This window comes from Peromyscus californicus, unplaced genomic scaffold (genome assembly GCF_007827085.1).
Source record: "Peromyscus californicus insignis strain IS unplaced genomic scaffold, ASM782708v3 Scaffold_4__1_contigs__length_199733344, whole genome shotgun sequence".
Classification (NCBI taxonomy): domain Eukaryota; kingdom Metazoa; phylum Chordata; class Mammalia; order Rodentia; family Cricetidae; genus Peromyscus; species Peromyscus californicus.
Genome location: NW_026294562.1, coordinates 172,228,834 through 172,245,400, shown reverse-complemented (window position 1 = coordinate 172,245,400; position 16,567 = coordinate 172,228,834). Strand labels below are relative to the sequence as shown.

The following is a 16,567-nucleotide window of genomic DNA, read 5'->3' as shown; positions in this document are numbered from 1 at the left end:
ATCCAGTTTCCAGAGCACGCCTGTGCCCACAGAGCACGCCTGTGCCCACAGACCAGCCCTGATGGGACCATAGTGGATAGTTAGCTATAAACCACGAAGGCATCTGGGGGAGAAGAGGAACCAGAGCTGTGGGGGACCTCACGGAAGAAGGTCAGGTGTAACACCTTGGAGTAGTGGTGCTCAGCCTCTCTAATGCTGAAACCCTTTCATACAGTTCCTCATGTTGTGGTGACCCCCAACCATAAAATTATTTTCATTGATACTTCATAGCTGTAATGTTGCTGTTATTAATTGTAATGGAAATATCTATGTTTTCTGATGGTCTTAGGCAACCCCCATGAAAGGGTCATTTGACCCACAAAGGGGTCGAGACCCACAGGTTAAGAAATGCTGGAAAGGCTGTTCAAGCTAAGTGTTGGACGGATGGATGCACACACACACACACACACACACACACACACACACACACAGAGGCATAAACACCTCAGGATTTAGATGTGACAACTTCACTGTGCTACATTTGTCCCTAGGAAACTCCTCTGGGGATGTCCTTAGGTAGATCATGGGGTCTACTAGCTGTGGTCCAGGTTTGGGGACTGTGACCAGATACATGAAACACATCAAGCACCATGGAAGGAGATGCAGGACACCTCATGGGGAGGCACCCTGGGGACAGGTGGGTAAGTTCAGGTGTGGAGTGGCAGACAAGTGTGGAATGTCCCGCCCACTGCAGGAAGGTCAAGGTCATTGGACAGGAAGGTGGAGGAGGCTTCACACAGCCGTAAAGGGATTCAGACTTACACTGGGTTTGTTGGGCAGCTGCAGAAGGTACTAGACTGTATGATCTGGGGACTGAGCCTTGCAGGGCTGGCTCAGAGCCTGGTGAGAAGGAGAGGTAGGATGGAGACACTCTGGAAGAAGATCCGGTGAGTGTGGTTTCTCAGCCTCAAACCTTCCTTCCATCCCAGTCTGTGCAGGGATCCCCAGTGAAGGCCTCTCAGGCGAGTGGTGTTCATTCCTTTACTTGCTCCAGGCCTCATCTTTTGGTGACCAGCAAGAGTTGACCCAGTGACCGTTGCCCTCAAATGGAGACTTGCCACGGATGGAGGTTGAGTTGGTATCCCCTCTAGCAACCATTATTGCTTCATAGGTTCCTGAGGCCTCTCTGGTGGTCAGGTCTGAGATAAGTCAACCCCCTTCCTGTTTCAGTGGGGGTCCCTGCTCTGGCAAGGTGGGCCTTGATAAAGCCCTGCTAGGAGTTTGGGGGGGCTGTGGTGCTATGTGGATCAGGGAAAGAGGCAAGGACCCCTCAGTGAGGGGGAGCTGTCTTTTCCTCACACAGAGAAAAGCTCCTCCCAGGCCAGGGAGATTGCTAGGTTGGTAAAGTGTTGGTTGTATCAAGTGTGAGGGCCTGAGTTCAGATGCCCGGACCCCACATAAGAAGCTGACCGTGGGGTAGATGCCTACAATCTCGGGGCTCAGAGACAGACAGATCCCTGGAGCTAGCTAGTCTAGTTGAATTGGCAAGCTCCAGGTTCAGTGAGAGACCTGTCCCAAAATATGAGGCAGAGGGGGCCAGCAAGACGGCTCAGGGGTAAAGTGCTTGCTGCCAAGCCTGATGACCCGAGTTCAGTTCCTGACTCCAACTTCAGGAAGTTGTCCTCTGGTGTCCACATGCATGTTTTGGCACTTGAGTGTACACACACACACACACACACACACACACACACACACACACACACACGTCGTACCCCTACCCGAGATAATCAGAAAGAAAAAATAGTAAGTGGAGAGGGATTGAGGAAAACACCCAATCTCAACTTCTGGCCTCCACATGCACTCACACACACTGGTACATATATGCACACCCGTAGACACATACCTACCACATGCGTATACATACAACAGCAACAACAACAACAAAAAAAAAAATGGAAGAAGAAAAAAGAAAAGCCAGGCATTGTGGGACATGACTGTAATATCAATACTAAAAATGTAGAATCCAGGGGTTGGGGATTTAGCTCAGTGGTAGAGCGCTTGCCTAGCAAGCACAAGGCCCTAGGTTCGGTCCTCAGCTCCAGAAGAAAAGAAAAAATGTAGAATCCAAGGGATCAAGCAAGGCCAGCCTGGGCTACAAAGCAAGTTCAAGGCTAACCTAGGCTACACAGGACCCTTTTCCCACACAAATGGAAGAGCCATCTTCCTTGGCTCGTAAGCCCTGGGAGAGCCATCTGCCCATTTCAGTCTCACATCTTTCCTGTTAGCTCCCAAAGATCAAGCCACTTACTTTCTTGCTGTCCTTTAAACCCGCCTCCTGCCTCAGGGCCTCTGCACTTGTGAACTTCAACCAGAAAGCTGACTCCTCAGATGACACCATCCCAAAGAAAGTTATCACTGGCCATCAGCCCCCACCCGCCTTGTTTTCTGCGATAGTCCTCGCGCGTCTTTCCTTTCTGCTGTATCTCTCCCCCCACCAGCTCAGAGGGCAGGGACCTTGTCTTGTCCACGGCACGCCTCGGCGGCGATGCATGCCTGGCTGTCCTGTGTGACCACTGTCATGGTGGCGGAGAATGCCAGACGGGGGGGCAAGGGAGCTTACTTTCGGGGGGACCACGCCTTTCGGTGCTGTGAGGGACTTTGGCAAACCTGTTGCCTCCTCTCTGCTGGAGACTCAAAGTAGCCAGAATTAAAATGACAACCTGGGGCCTGTGTGTCCCCATCTCCTTTACTCCATTCATCTTTTTTTTTTTTTTTTTTTTTTAAGATTTTATTTATTTATCATGTATACAGTGAATGTTCAGCCTGCAGGACAGAAGAGGGCACCATATCTCATTGTAGATGGTTGTGAGCCACCATGTGGTTGCTGGGAATTGAACTCAGGACCTCTGGAAGAACAGCCAGTGCTCTTAACCTCTGAGCCATCTCTCCAGCCCCTACTCCATTCATCTTAACCCCAGAGTAACCTCTGCTCCCAGTCTGCATGCTGAGTCCACCCCCTCCTCATCACTGAGGTGCTCCCTATGTTCTCTATCCAGTCCTCAGTGAGGGGGGAATCACAGACTGTGGTCAAGCTTTGTTTTGACACAGGGTCTCATGGAGCCCAGGCTTGCCTCAAACTCTCTAAATAACCAAGGAGTGGCCTTGAACACTTGACCCTCCCGCCTGTAACTCTTGTGTACTAGCATTACAAATGTGCACCACCACACTCATTTTATGTGGCGCTAGGGATCGAACCCAGAACCCTGTGCATGCTGGGCAAGCACTCAGCCAACTGAACCACATCCTCAGATCAACCTTGAACTTCCGATACTCTTGCTTCCTGCCTCCCAAGTGCTGGGATTACAGGCACGTGCCACCATATTGGGTATTGGTGGTTCTGGGGAGACATTTCAGAGCTTCATGTATGTTAGGCAAGCACTCTACCAAGCAACAGCCCCAGCCCGGTTTTCTTTTGAGATAGGGTCTCTCTATGTACCCCTGGCTGTCCCGGAACTCACTGTGTAGACCAGGCTGACCTTGAACTCACAGAGATCTGCCTGCCTCTGCCTCCCGAGAGCTGGGATTAAAGTGCACTGCCACCGCCGCCATCGCCACCACCACCACCACCACTACCACCACCCGGTTTAGACTCACTTATTTTTATTTTATGTGTATATTTTGCCTGTATGTGTATCTGTGCACCAAGTGTATCAGGTGCCCTTAGAGGCCAGAAGAAGACATTGGACCCCTGGAACAGGAGTTATACATGCTTGTTAGCTGCCACCTGGGTACTGGGAATTCAAGCTGGGCCCTCTGGAAGAACAGCCAGTGCTCTAATTACTGAGCCGTCCCTCAGCCTCTGAAACTGTATTATTTGTTTTTGTTGTTCATTAAAAAGGAAAAGGGAGGAAGAAATGTGAGGATCCCTAGAGAGTCAGGCCTGGTGCTGGCCCTGTGGATTGCAAAGGTGAACACGTGCACGCATGCCTGAAGTAGCACAGAGGTCAGACCTGGGGTAGGGGACGGACCTAAGACACTTTTTAGCAGATGCTCCGGGGGCTACTTGAGGGGTTGTTGAGACAGCAACTCTCAGAGATGAGGGACCAGCCTCGGTTAGCTGGGTATCCTTCTCCTCAACCCACTGGGTATGTTCGTTATTTATGTCTGGGTCGTAGACCCAGAGAGGTCTGGCCTAGAATTAGATTCAGGAAATGCTCATTGAATGAATGAATGAATGAATGAATGAACGAACACAGGAGCATATTTAGCCAGTTACATCTATTGCATTTGCTCGTCTGCTCAGGTCCCTACTCACCTGAGTGTCCTCAGGTTTCTACTCACCTGAGGCACCGACAGGTCATCTTTTCTGCCACCCACTTGCTGCTGTCTCTGTGCCCATGCTCTGCTGAGTCCCTTCCAAGCATAGATTACCCTCGTGACTCCTCACACTAGCATTATGAGGCAACTATTAATTATCCTTACGTTATGTCTGAGCAAACTGGTTTCAGAGAGGCCAAGTGACTTGCTCTGGGTCACACAGCAAGGGGGTCAGAGATCATGTGTTTTTATTTGTTGTCTTTGCTGCAGCTGCAGAATCTCTTGTAGCACAGGTTGGCCTGGAATTCTTTGTGTGTGTGTGTGTGAGTGTGCGTGCGTGCGTGTACAAGCGTCTGCATATGCATATGTAGAGGGTACAGGAAGATACCAGGTTCCTATGTTTCTCACTCTCTGCCTTATTCCTTGAAGACAGGGTCTCTCTGGGCCGGGCAGTGGTGGCGGCACGCCTTTAATCCCAGCACTCGGGAGGCAGAGTCAGGCAAATCTCTGTGAGTTCAAGGCCAGCCTGGGCTACCGAGTGAGTTCCAGGACAGCCAGGGCTACACAGAGAAACCCTGTCTTGAAAAAACAAAAGCCAACAAAACAAAACAAAACCCCAAAGACAGGATCTCTTACTGAACTGGCTGACATTCCACTAGTGACTTCTGCCCGCCTTTGACCCCAACTCTGGGGTTTCAGACACGCACAGCCATGCCCAGTTTCTTACTTGAGTGTTGGGGACTGAAGTTCCAGTCTTCCCGTTCTTCCCCCACTGAGCTATCTCCCCCAGCCCCATGACTTTAATGCCCCTGCTTCCTCCTCAAGAGCTGGGATGAGGGGCTGGAGAGATGGCTCAGAGGTTAAGAGCACCGACTGCTCTTCCAGAGGTCCTGAGTTCAATTCCCAGCAACCACATGGTGGCTCACAACCATCTGTAATGAGATCTGGTGCCCTCTTCTGTGTACATAATAAATAAATAAACCTTAAAAAATATTTTTTTTAAAAAAAGCAGCAAATCTCAGGTTCTAGATCTGATCTCAGAAGACTAAGTGAAGGGCTGAAGAGATGGCTCAGTGGTTTAAAATACTTGCCACTCTTGAAGAAAACCAGGTTTGGCTCCCAGACCCCCAACACTGCAGCTCACAACCACCTGTAACTCCAGTTCCAGGGGTTCCAACACCCTTGATCGGTTTGCTGTGGGTACCAGGCATGCGTGTGGTACACATACATACATACATAAAGACAAAACATTCATACACACAGAATAAAATAAATGAATCTAAAAAATTAAAAAGAAAGAGCTGGGATGAGAAACCAGTGCTGCCATGTGTGCTGGGGCTAGTTTTAACTCGAGGGGTCTTGCATCCTGCAGAGCACATGCGCCTTCATGGTCTGTGTGGACATTTACTCTTACAGTTCTCTCCTCCTGGCCGTGAGACGGCAGGAGCCTGGGCACCAGTTTCTGCTTCTGGCTCTTTTATAAGCAGCCGAGTAACTCTGGGGGAGTCTCTTCCCTCTGTTTCCCCTGGTGTAAACCCTCAGTCTCCTGATAAGGAAGTGGGGCTGAGTTGAGCTTGGGCCTATCCTGCCCACTTATTGACAGGCAAAGGGTAACCTCTCAGTAGTGTTCAGATTCAGCCACATTCTTTTTTTTTTTTTTTGAGACAGTGCCTCACTGTGTAGTCCTGGCTGACCTGAAACACGCTCTGTAGCCCAGAATGTCCACAGAAATCTGCTCACCCCTGCCTCCTGAGTGCTGGGATTAAAGATGCATACACTACATAGGACCCCACCCACATTCTTGAAGGCTCTGGAACTCTGCTGGGTTTGGCAGAGAAGGACAGGACTGGTTGGGGTGGGGAGCAGAGAGGTAGTGCTTCCTGTGTTTTCCCTGAGTCCTTGGCCGCAGACCAGCTGATGGTATGTTCAAACTCAACTTCCAACAGTTACTAGCCTGCTGTGATGCATATCTATGGTAGTCTAGTTTAATGAAAGAAAGAAAAAAAACAATTTTTTTTTACAAGTGTTATGGTACACAGCTATAATTGTACCTCTCAGAACGTGGAGACAGGAAGATGGAGAGTTCCAACTCAATCCGAGCAAATGAAACCGAGATTTAAAAAAAAAAAAAAATCAAAGGCTAGAAGTGTGGCTTGGTGGTAGAGCCCCTGCCTAGAATCCCCCAGTGAGGAGCTGGGGGTGTGGCTCAGTGGTAGAGTCCCTGCCTAGAATCCCCCAGTGAGGGGCTGGGGGTGTGGCTCAGTAGTAGAGCCCCTGCCTAGAATCCCCCAGTGAGGGGCTGGGGTGTGGCTCAGTAGTAGAGCCCCTGCCTAGAATCCCCCAGTGAGGGGCTGGGGTGTGGCTCAGTGGTAGAGCCCCTGCCTAGAATCCCCCAGTGAGGGGCTGGGGGTGTGGCTCAGTGGTAGAGGCCCTGCCTAGAATCCTCCAGTGAGGGGCTGGGGGTGTGGCTCAGTGGTAGAGTCCCTGCCTAGAATCCCCCAGTGAGGGGCTGGAGGTGTGGCTCAGTGGTAGAGCCCCTGCCTAGAATCCCCCAGTGAGGGGCTGGGAGTGTGGCTCAGTGGTAGAGTGCTTGCCTAGGGTATATGAAGGCCTTGATTCCATCTCCAGCACCAAATCATTAACATCTTTGTCTCCTTCTCTCTGCATAGTTTATCCCCAAAACTCATTGGAATGTAGATGTCTGGGACCCAAACTCAGTTTTCTGACCTCTGCTCCAGACCTTTTCGTTTCTTTTTTTCCTCCTCCCCCTCCTCCTTCTTTTCGGTTGTATCTGTGTTCGTAAAAATGGGATTATATACTTCATGCTTGGGTGTATAAGTTGCATTTTTTTCCAACAATGGATTATGAGTGACACGTCTTTGCCAGTGAATTTATTTCAGGCTTATTTCCCCCAGCCCCACTGTGTTCCTTTGTGTGGCTGCTGTGACATCGTTCATTGTGTCAGCCCCCAGCCACGACACATCTGAGTTCTTTCACAGATGTCCCGATCATAATCGTCCCCAGGTAACAGATGAGGGTGCAGAGACCAGCGTAGAGAGCCTCTCACGCGTGTGAAGAGTGGAGGCATTGTTGAGGGCAGGTAAGGGTGGTGTGGGCACGGTCCCTGGCTTCACCTCAGGCCGAGGCCCTGAAGGAGACAGCATGGTTAGAGGAAGTCCACCAATGCATACGCCTAGGGGAGAGGAAGGAGACATTTGAGGGGGGAGAGAAAAGGCATTTGAGGAGACTGCCCTCTCCCAGGCCCCGGGACCCAGGCACAGGGCACACCTGAGCTCTGCCCATCAAGCACTCCACCCTGTTTGCTGCCTCGTTCCTTGAGCCCACTCACCGCCTGCTCCATCCTTGCCAGCTTATCAATAGGTTAAGTGGTCAGGTCAGTGATATTGACCATTTGATTAGGACCTTGTCAGATCAATCCCCCGCTCCTCTCACGGGCCTCCTCCCCTGTCCACGTGTTCCCTCTTGCTCTTCCGGGGCTGGGAGCAGCTGGCTGCAGAAGCAACCATCACAGAATCCCCAAACTGGGAGCCCCAGCCCTGCCTGAGCCGCTTTTGACTGCCTTTCTAGGTGCCTGCTGCCTGTCCCACATACTTCTTGCAGTCGGGGAACTTGTTTGCACTATGTCCTATGGCCAGGCGGTCACCGCTGCCTGCTCTCAGCTGTGTGACCTTGGAGAATTGGCCTTAACCTTTCTGAGCCTCCATGTCTTCAGCCGTGTGTTTGCAGTGAACCCAAGAGTTGAGAGGAATCTGCGACCTCGCTTGCAGAACATCTAGAAATGTTTGGTATATGGGCTGAACTAGGAAGTACTCACTGCACTGCTGGCGTCATTCATATTCACGTTTGTGCTGCTCTCTCCCTCAGTGGAGGGGTATATGGGCAGGCTGTCTCAGTGGGGACAAGTAACACCATCATCATAGAACTGTCCTGAAGACCCATTGTGCAACCATATCCTATTCTGGGTGCTGCTGGGGATCCCCAGAGTAGCCTGACCTCACCTTGCCCTCGGACAGCTCATCGGATGGCATGTGGGTGGGTAGATAACTCCAGGATACAGCCAAGCAGTGTAGATACTGACTAGGAGAACTGGGACCCAATCCTGACCTCAGGGAACAAGGTTCAAGTCCTGGCGCTGTCTCTTCCTGTGCCTGGTGACTGCCAGCTCTGTTTCTCACAATGCCAGATGTACAAGAGGGGGTTGCCAGGCTTCAGGCACTACCGGAAGGTAGCACTCTGCCCACTGGACTCTGCCTGCAGATATCTGCTTGGAAAGGGACTCTCTCCCCTCTGCAGGGGAGACGTGGGAGTTCTGAGCCTGGAAAGTGGGATAACAGTGTTGGATGCAGGCCTGCCATGGTGGTGCTACCCATGGGCACTGTGTGGGCAAAGGTAGCAGAGGGCTGAGAAACACACAGAGGCCCTGCGAGCTGCCTTGGGGGAAGACCCCAGCCCTAAGGCACTGTCTGACTGAGGGGGGCTCCTCTGAGACTGGGGATTCCCCTCCCGCCCGCCATCACTTACACCAATATTGACGGTTAATGCCGTGTCGCCACCGTGTTCAACACTCAGCGCGGCTAATTGTTTTGACTGGGAATCGGCAAGGCGATTAAACGCCATCGATTTTGCCCTGCGCGCTGCATCGATTTTTAAATTTCCTATTGATCCCAGCCCTAAATCTCCTTAACCAAGACCTCACCGTGGAGATGACAGCCACTGATTAGCCCTGAGGTGGGGAGGGGTGCATGAGGTGGGGGGGGGGACAACCCCCAAGGGGGCACTACCCCATCCCTCCCTCCCGCCAGGGACCAGGGTCCTCATCTCCCTCTGCCCCCGAGGATGGAGGCCCAGCCAGACACCCAGGAAGAAAAGAGGAAATGGGGAGCTTGGGAGGACCTCAGCTCCTTAACCCCTCTTTTCTTTCCTGTTTGGGACTTTTCCCTGTTTTCTTTGCGTGGTCAGTTTTCTTCTGTTTTTCTCTCCCCGTCTCTCTCTCCTCTCCATCCCTGTCTTTTTCTCTCTCCTCTGAGCACCATGCTGCCCCAAATTTCCCAAATCCTTGTCTGATCCTGGGCCTCAGTCGCCCATCTGTACCTGCCCGTCTGCCTTGACGTAGGAAAGTCGTCCATGAAAGTCCGTGGCTAGTCTTGCCCCACTGCCCCTCCTGCAGTCCCACCTCCCTTCTTGAGTGCACCCCCGGGCTTGGCTAACTGACCTTGTGTCTGACTCGCTGTTATTCTTGTTTGTTTGTGTTTAGTTTTTCCAGACAGGGTTTCTCTGTGTAGCCCTGGCTGTCCTGGAACTCACTCTGTAGACCAGGCTGGCCTCGAACTCACAGAGACCCGCCTACCTCTGCCTCCTGAGTGGTGGGATTTGTTTGTGTTTTGGAGACAGAGTTTCACTCTGTAGCCAGGTTAACCTAGAGCTCTCTATATACCCCAGGCTGGCTTCAAACTTGAGACCAAATCTCCGTTCTTGGGTTCCCAAATGCTAGGATTGCAGGCATAAGCCACTATGCCCAGATGTTCTTGGAGTAAGTGTGTGATCATACAATGCCCTGTGTGTGTGTGTGTGTGTGCATGTACGTGGGTGCGCACGCGCACTTGCATAATCATACAATGTCATGTGTGTACATGTGTAATGTGTGGGGATGGATGTGCCACCTGCAGGCAGCGCCACAGGCTGAAGGGTGTCTTTCCCAGGTGCCTCAGTTGGTCTGGTCTTAGTCTTGGCAGCTTGGCTTCCCTTTTTTGAGGGACTCTCAGCTTTTGTTGATTACTCTGGCAGGAAGGGGCCTCCTGAATCTGGTTGGTTTCAGGAACTTCCTGAAGCTATTTTGAGTTGTTTACCTTCCTGCTTAAGGAGCTTCCTTGTGGGATACAATGTTTCTGTCTCAGAGGAAACTGTTACACAACAATGTGTATGCGTATGCGTGGATCTTGGATGGGTGCGTGTGTGCATGTGTGTGTGTGTGTCTGTGTGTGTGTGTATGTCTGTGTGTGTGCATGTGGGGAGTGGTTGTTGTGGAGGTCTTGGGTGTCATTCCTTAGGAACTGTCCACCTTGTTTCTTGAGACAGAGTCTTGCTATGTAGCCAAGTTGGTCTTGAACTCATGATCCTCTTGCCTCAGGCTTCCACTTGCTAACGTGGGAGCTGCCATGCCCAGCTAGCCTCCACCTCTCATCACAGCTCACTGTATACTTTTTTGTATCTGACTGAAGAGAAGCCTCCCAGAAATCCTGTCACCTGTGGAAAGCTGGCATCCCACAGCCCCAACCCCTTCCCTAAATGCCCACAGAAGGGGGCCAGAATGATCTTTACATGGGCTTGGGCAGCTTTCCCAAGAAGCCTGCATCTCCAGGAGGCAGGAAACCAGGTTTCAGTCGCAGGCAGGGAGACCCAAGCTCTGTACCCACATCTGCTCTCATTGTAGGCTTTATGTCGTGACCCCTGGTGTCCTACCTGGAGAGTGCAGAAGATGGAGCCTCTGTCTTACACCTTGTAGGACTGTGAGGAGGCTTAGAAGCCAGTTTCCTTTGGGGACAGCCTGCCAACTTGGACCACAGTTCATTCACCTTCCAGATTTGACTTGGCTGACCTCCCTCCCTCTCCCTTCCCTTGCACCGTCTGCCTACCACAGCACATTGGTGGCGGCTCTCTGTCTTGTCTTCCCAACTTGCCTGTGAGTACCAGGAAGGCAGGACAGACATCTGGTCTAATCCTTGCCTTGACTCCCACACTTGGGTCAGAGGCTCTTTAGAAAACCTCAGTGTTTTGTCAAACATGGTGGCACAAGCCTGTAATCCCAGCACTGATGAGGCTGAGGCAGGAGGATCGTGAGTTTGAGGTCAGTGTGGACTACATAGTGAGTACCAGGCCAGCCTGGGCTACGTATGAGGTCCTGTCTCTAAGAGAGGTAAGAAGAAAGAAGGAAGAAAAGGAAGAAAGGGAAAGAAAGGAATGGAAATATTTGTTGCATAAATGAATAATTGAATACACAAATGCCCAAGTCAGAAATACCACAACCTCATAACTTATATTTTCATGTCCGTACCACTTATAGGCACTTCATAATGATCAACCCTTTCTAATTTATTTCTCACCAGATCTTGCCAGCAGTCCTTTAAGATACAGTTTGCTAATTAATTAATTTATCCATCCATCAATTTACGATTCACTCAACCATCCATTTGTGATCTTATAAATACTTCACATTTGCTGGGTCCACTGCCAAATGCTAACATTGCTGACGTGAAGTTCCCTGTCCTTCCAGGAACTTCCTGAGGCAGAGTGTGGTGGCACACTCTAATCCTAGTGAGTGCTCAGAAGGCTCATGAGCTTGAGACCAACCCGGGCTACATAGCAGCATAGAAAGATTGTCTCAAAAAAAAAATTAATAGGGCTGGGTGTGGTGGCCCACACCTTTAATCCCAGCACTGGGGAGGCAGAGACAGACAGATCCCTGTGAGTTAGGCCAGCCTGGTCTACAAGGCAAGTTTCAGGCCAGGTGGAGATGCATAGTGAGATCCCGTCTCAAAATCAAAACAAGGGGTGGAGAGACATGGTTCAGTGGGTAGAAGCACTTGCCGCCAAGCCTCATGGCTTGAGTTCGGGCTCCAGGCTCCACCGGGTAGAAGGAGAAAAATAATTCCTGGAAGTCATCCTTTGGTTTGTGCTATGTGTCCTTTGACATGTGTCCTGTGCATGCGTATGCACGGACACACAAAATACATACATAAAAGTTAAAACCAAAACAACAGCAAAAAGCTTCTCATCTGATGGAAAAACAGGTTTTCAACAAGGGTAGGCATCAGTATGCCCGTTACAGGATGGGAACGTTGAGTCTTGGAGGCCAGATGTGGTCACTGAGAGCAACTCAGTAGGACCTGAGTCCCAAGTACTTGTCCCCGTGGTGTGTAGATTGTTGATGGGGAGTCAGGAGGAGGGCGCCTCTACTGGAGCGGGAGCCTCATCCTACATGAGGCCCAGACCTACTGCCCAGGGATGTTCACTCTGTCCTCTCTCCCTCCAGGTTCTCGGCTGGACCGGGTTGGTGGCCTGAATGTATTAGCTGTGCTGCGTCTGCCCAAGAGGTAAGAGCTGGGACTTGCGAGTTGCGTATTTCTACGCTTCTTGCTTTCCTGAGTCCTTGTCCCTGGCCTCCCCTCCGAAGCCACCTTGCTGTTTCTGCTTCCCAGAGGTTACGTTCCGTCAGGCATTTTTGTTTCCTCTGTGTGTTCTGTGGTTTACTGGCCAAACAAGTGTTTCTGAGTGTTGGTGACAGTGGACTGTGGTGGCTTAGTTTGCATCTTTGGGGCAGGTGTACGTGGTTACAAGGGATTTGAGGAAGTTGAGGCTGCCATGCCGTCATCTGTCATTGAAAACGGGGCCGGCAAGATGGTTCAGTGGGTAAAGTGCTTGCCACCAAGCCTGACGGACCCGAGTGGATCTCCAAACCCACATGGAAGGAGAGAGCTGGACTCCCACAGGTCACCCTCTGACCTCCGCACACAAATCATAGCACATGCACCACCCCTGCCAGACACATACAAATCAACAAGTACGTGTAATTTTAACATTTTAAAATGAGGATAACAGAGCCCGCCCACCTTCAGCAGTACCTTGAGGACAGAAGAAGGTAGAAGACAGACAAAGTGTATGATCGCAGGTGTGGCTCAGTTTCCCTCTCCATCAAAGGAGGGGGATTCCCAACCCCCACCATGATGAGGTGAGGTGTGAGGATGAGAGAAGCCACCTCTCCAAAGCATGGAGACCCAGGCAGGCAGCGGGAGCTGCGGACACAGCTGGAAGACCCCCACCCCCTGAACAAATCGGGATTCTGGGATTCTCGGAGCCCAGCAAGGCTCCCAGAATGAAGCCTGGACTCCCTGGGGGTTCAGTGCTGTGGGAACCACAGGTGGGACATTGCCCTGCTGTTGGCTCTACCCAGTTTAACATCCCCCACCCCCGTCCCTTCTCCTGGCAGTGAATGGCAGGGGAGGGTGCAAAGTGAGGTCTGTGAAGTGGGACGCCCTCATACTACCGTCTTGTTTTAACTAGAGCAGCCGAACCCACAGGCCTCGGGATCCCAGAGAACCACCTCTCACCCTTACAGGCCTCCTGGTCCCCTGCTGTCCCTAAATCACAGGTGCACTTTGGGAAGCTGAGGAGCCCTGTAGCCCCTGTTTGCCAATCATCTGGTGTGGCAGGGATCACGGTGGACTGGGCAGTGGGGGATGGATGGCTTCTTAATCACAGACAGACAGCTCTGAGTCTCTCGGTTGAGAGTTTGCAGCAGAAACAGAAGGAGTGGGGTTGCAGCTCGATTAATACAGAGCTCTGCTCACTCAGCATGCGCCAAGCCCTGGGTTCCGTCCTCAGTGCTGCGTGAAATAGGTGAGCCTGTCATCCTGGCACTCAGAGGCAGAGGCAGAACAATCAGAAGTTCGAGGTCATCCTTGGTTACATGGTGAGTTTGAGGCCAGCCTGGGCAACCTGAGACCCTGTCTCAAAGAGAAAAATGAGAGGGGGGAAAAAAAGGAAGAAAGACAATTTTTTATGGGGCATCTCCCAGTTTTTAAATGCCGACAACTAAAGTAAAATCTTTAGAAATTTCTTTGAGGTCCAAACCACGTGTCAGGCTCATAAATGTGTAGTTTTACAGTAGTAACAGACTGGGACCCAGGAAAACACCTGTGTGTACCCAGTTGTTCAGTGAATCAGAGATATTCACACCCACCGCAAGGTGTAACTCAGGATATTCACACCCCCACAAAGTTCATTCATGAGCTCTTGTTTTAGCTGGTAACTGTGTGGGTACCTTCGTTACAGGGTCCCAACTGCCTCTCTGTCTGTCATCTGTCTGTCTATCCATTTGCCCATCTATCACTTCCTCCTCCCTCTGTAGCCCAGGCTGACCTCAACTCTGAATCCTCCTGCCTCAGGTTTCTACTAAGATTACAAGCACAAGCCACATGCCCAGCCTCTTCAAGGAGTCATATTACATCTTTCCGGTGGTTTTTGCATCCTCGGATGCCCTGGGTGTCGAAGGGAGGCGCTACCAGGCTACTGTCAGTGGGCATTAGAGGCTGGCTTTGAGACTTCTAGGAGCTGTGTTAAAGTAAACAGAGGGCTTTAATTATGTTTCCTTTGAAGTAGTTCTCTGTTGTTCATAGTCACTCAGCTTATCGTTGGCAGAGGCAGAATTCGAACTCAGACCTGCCTGAATCTCTACCTCACTCAGTCCCACCATGATGCTGGAAACCCTGGAGATCTCTGCGCTCTGGGAGTGAATTTCATACGGGAGCACAGAGTCGGATTTAACAACAGCTGTGCTGAACTTATGTGGAAGGGGTTCGCTGGGTAAAGCTAGGGGCAGTCATACAGTGGAGAGGTGTTTGGCCATTGGGGTTTCTTGCAAACTGGCTTTGAAGGCTGCGGCCACAGTACCTGAGTGGTTCAAGGGCAACGTCGACCTCCACCCCCATTCTGCAGCTCCTCAGAAAGCAGCGGCAATGAGCAAAGAATCCACCCTCACTCTCCTTTTAGCTCTACTTGGAAGACAGGTAGCTCTCCAAATATGTCCCAGGGTCTCCTCAGTGCTTCCTGTAAGAGCTGGAGTCCCAGGATGACTGAGACTCCCCAGGCCTCTGGGGGCTTCAGCTGCCCTAGCCAAAAGTTCTTCCATTTCCAGTCCTTTCTTTCTTAGGCTTACTCCCCACTCTCCCTCCCTGCCTTCTATCTAAAGCACTGCCTGGGGCAGCCCCCACCCCACCCCCGGACTGCTTCACACACACCCCCGCCCTCCTTGGCACTTGGCTTTCATGTCTCCCCATAAACCTCACAGGGAGGAGACTCCTCTACTCGTCTATATGTCTGCAGTACGTCCCTGGTACAGTGTCAGTGCTCAGAAAGTATTCGTTGAATGAATAAATAAAGGAGCAAACACACACACAACCAAATCCATATCCATCCATTTATTACTGCAGCACCCCTGCCCCACCAGGGAATTTCTCACATACTAGGCCTGGACAAACTGAGAAGTAGGGGGATGTCTGAGGGCTCAGAGGGGTCCCTGGACTGGGGAAGAGTCAGGCACAAGCTTTATCAACTTGAGTCTGGGGCTGCAGGGTGTTGAGTCAGAGGAGAGAGAGGGGTTAGATGATCCACCCAGGGCCTCTGGGATGTTGGTTCTTGAAGGGCTAAGAGAAGCCAAAGTAAGTTTAGCTCTAGTGGGAGGGAAGTGGTTAACGGTGACAGGCTTGGACAAGTGAACGCTGGAGTGGCCTTACAGTCCCCTGGGGCTGATACCCTCTGAAAGCCAAGGCAGGATTAGGGCTGAATCACCACCCTCTCTTCTACCCCCCCCATCCATACACGAAAGTGTAGAGTGCCCCAACGTGAAGGTGATGCAGGGTCACAGAGGCGATGAGCATAGACTCAGGGTCGTGCCCTGAGATTCTGACACTCCCCTGCAGGAGCCTTGAAGATCTGAGGAGCCGGAGCTCAGTTGTCATGGGGGGCAAGGCTTGAATTGCTGGGTCTGATCAGTACCTTGGAAGAACCCAGGACTGTGTGAGACAGTCTTGGTGACTGGGTGGGGATGTCTCCCGCAGGTATTAGTGGGGTAGCAGCCGGTGTAGATAAGACAGTGAACCAGACAGTGAACCAGCAAGTGGGCCGACCATTTTTCCAGATCCCCAGGTCCAGTCAGCCTCCTTTTGAGCTGCAGCTGCGGCGGTTTGGGGGTGGGGTGGGCCTTGACTTTAGCGTAGGGTGTGTGCTGTGACCTTGTGGCTTAGGGCGGGGCCGGAGACAGGGCGTCAGTGGTGGGACACCTCTCTTGGTTTGGGGGATGGGACAGCTCCGTAGCTGGCAGTGTACCGAACACAGTGTGAGTGGGCAGCGTTCGTTACTGGATGTGAAGTCCAGATTTGAGGACGGGGGTTTCTAGGAGGTAGCAAGTGATGGCTTTGATGCCTTTGTGGTTGGTGTTTCCAGGCAGGTGGAAACCGTTATAATTTGGGAGTGTCTCTTAACGCACAGGGTGGGGCTTACAGATGTGGGAGAGGTGAAAAATAGAAAGCTCACCTCTTTTAGCAGGCTAGGATCAATGAGTTCCTGGAATCCTGGACAGTCCCACAGCAAGTGAAGGCAGGCTGTGAGTTCAGAGCCCTGATCCACAGCAGAGGCAAGGCTCGGAAGTAACCCTGGGAGCTTGTTCGAGGCCTGTTGGGAATCCCACTGAGTGCCA

General features: G+C 51.5%; 1 protein-coding gene across 2 annotated transcripts in view; it reads left to right on the top strand.

Moving 5' to 3' along the window:
* Positions 1 to 16,567, top strand: part of Pou2f2 (POU class 2 homeobox 2) — a 90,228-nt gene that overhangs the window by 9,508 nt on the left and 64,153 nt on the right. For both annotated transcript variants that reach the window (XM_052760609.1, XM_052760610.1), the window contains exon 2: positions 12,347 to 12,407. The gene's annotated coding sequence lies outside the window, so the exon portion shown is untranslated. The remainder of the gene's footprint in view (positions 1 to 12,346; positions 12,408 to 16,567) is intronic.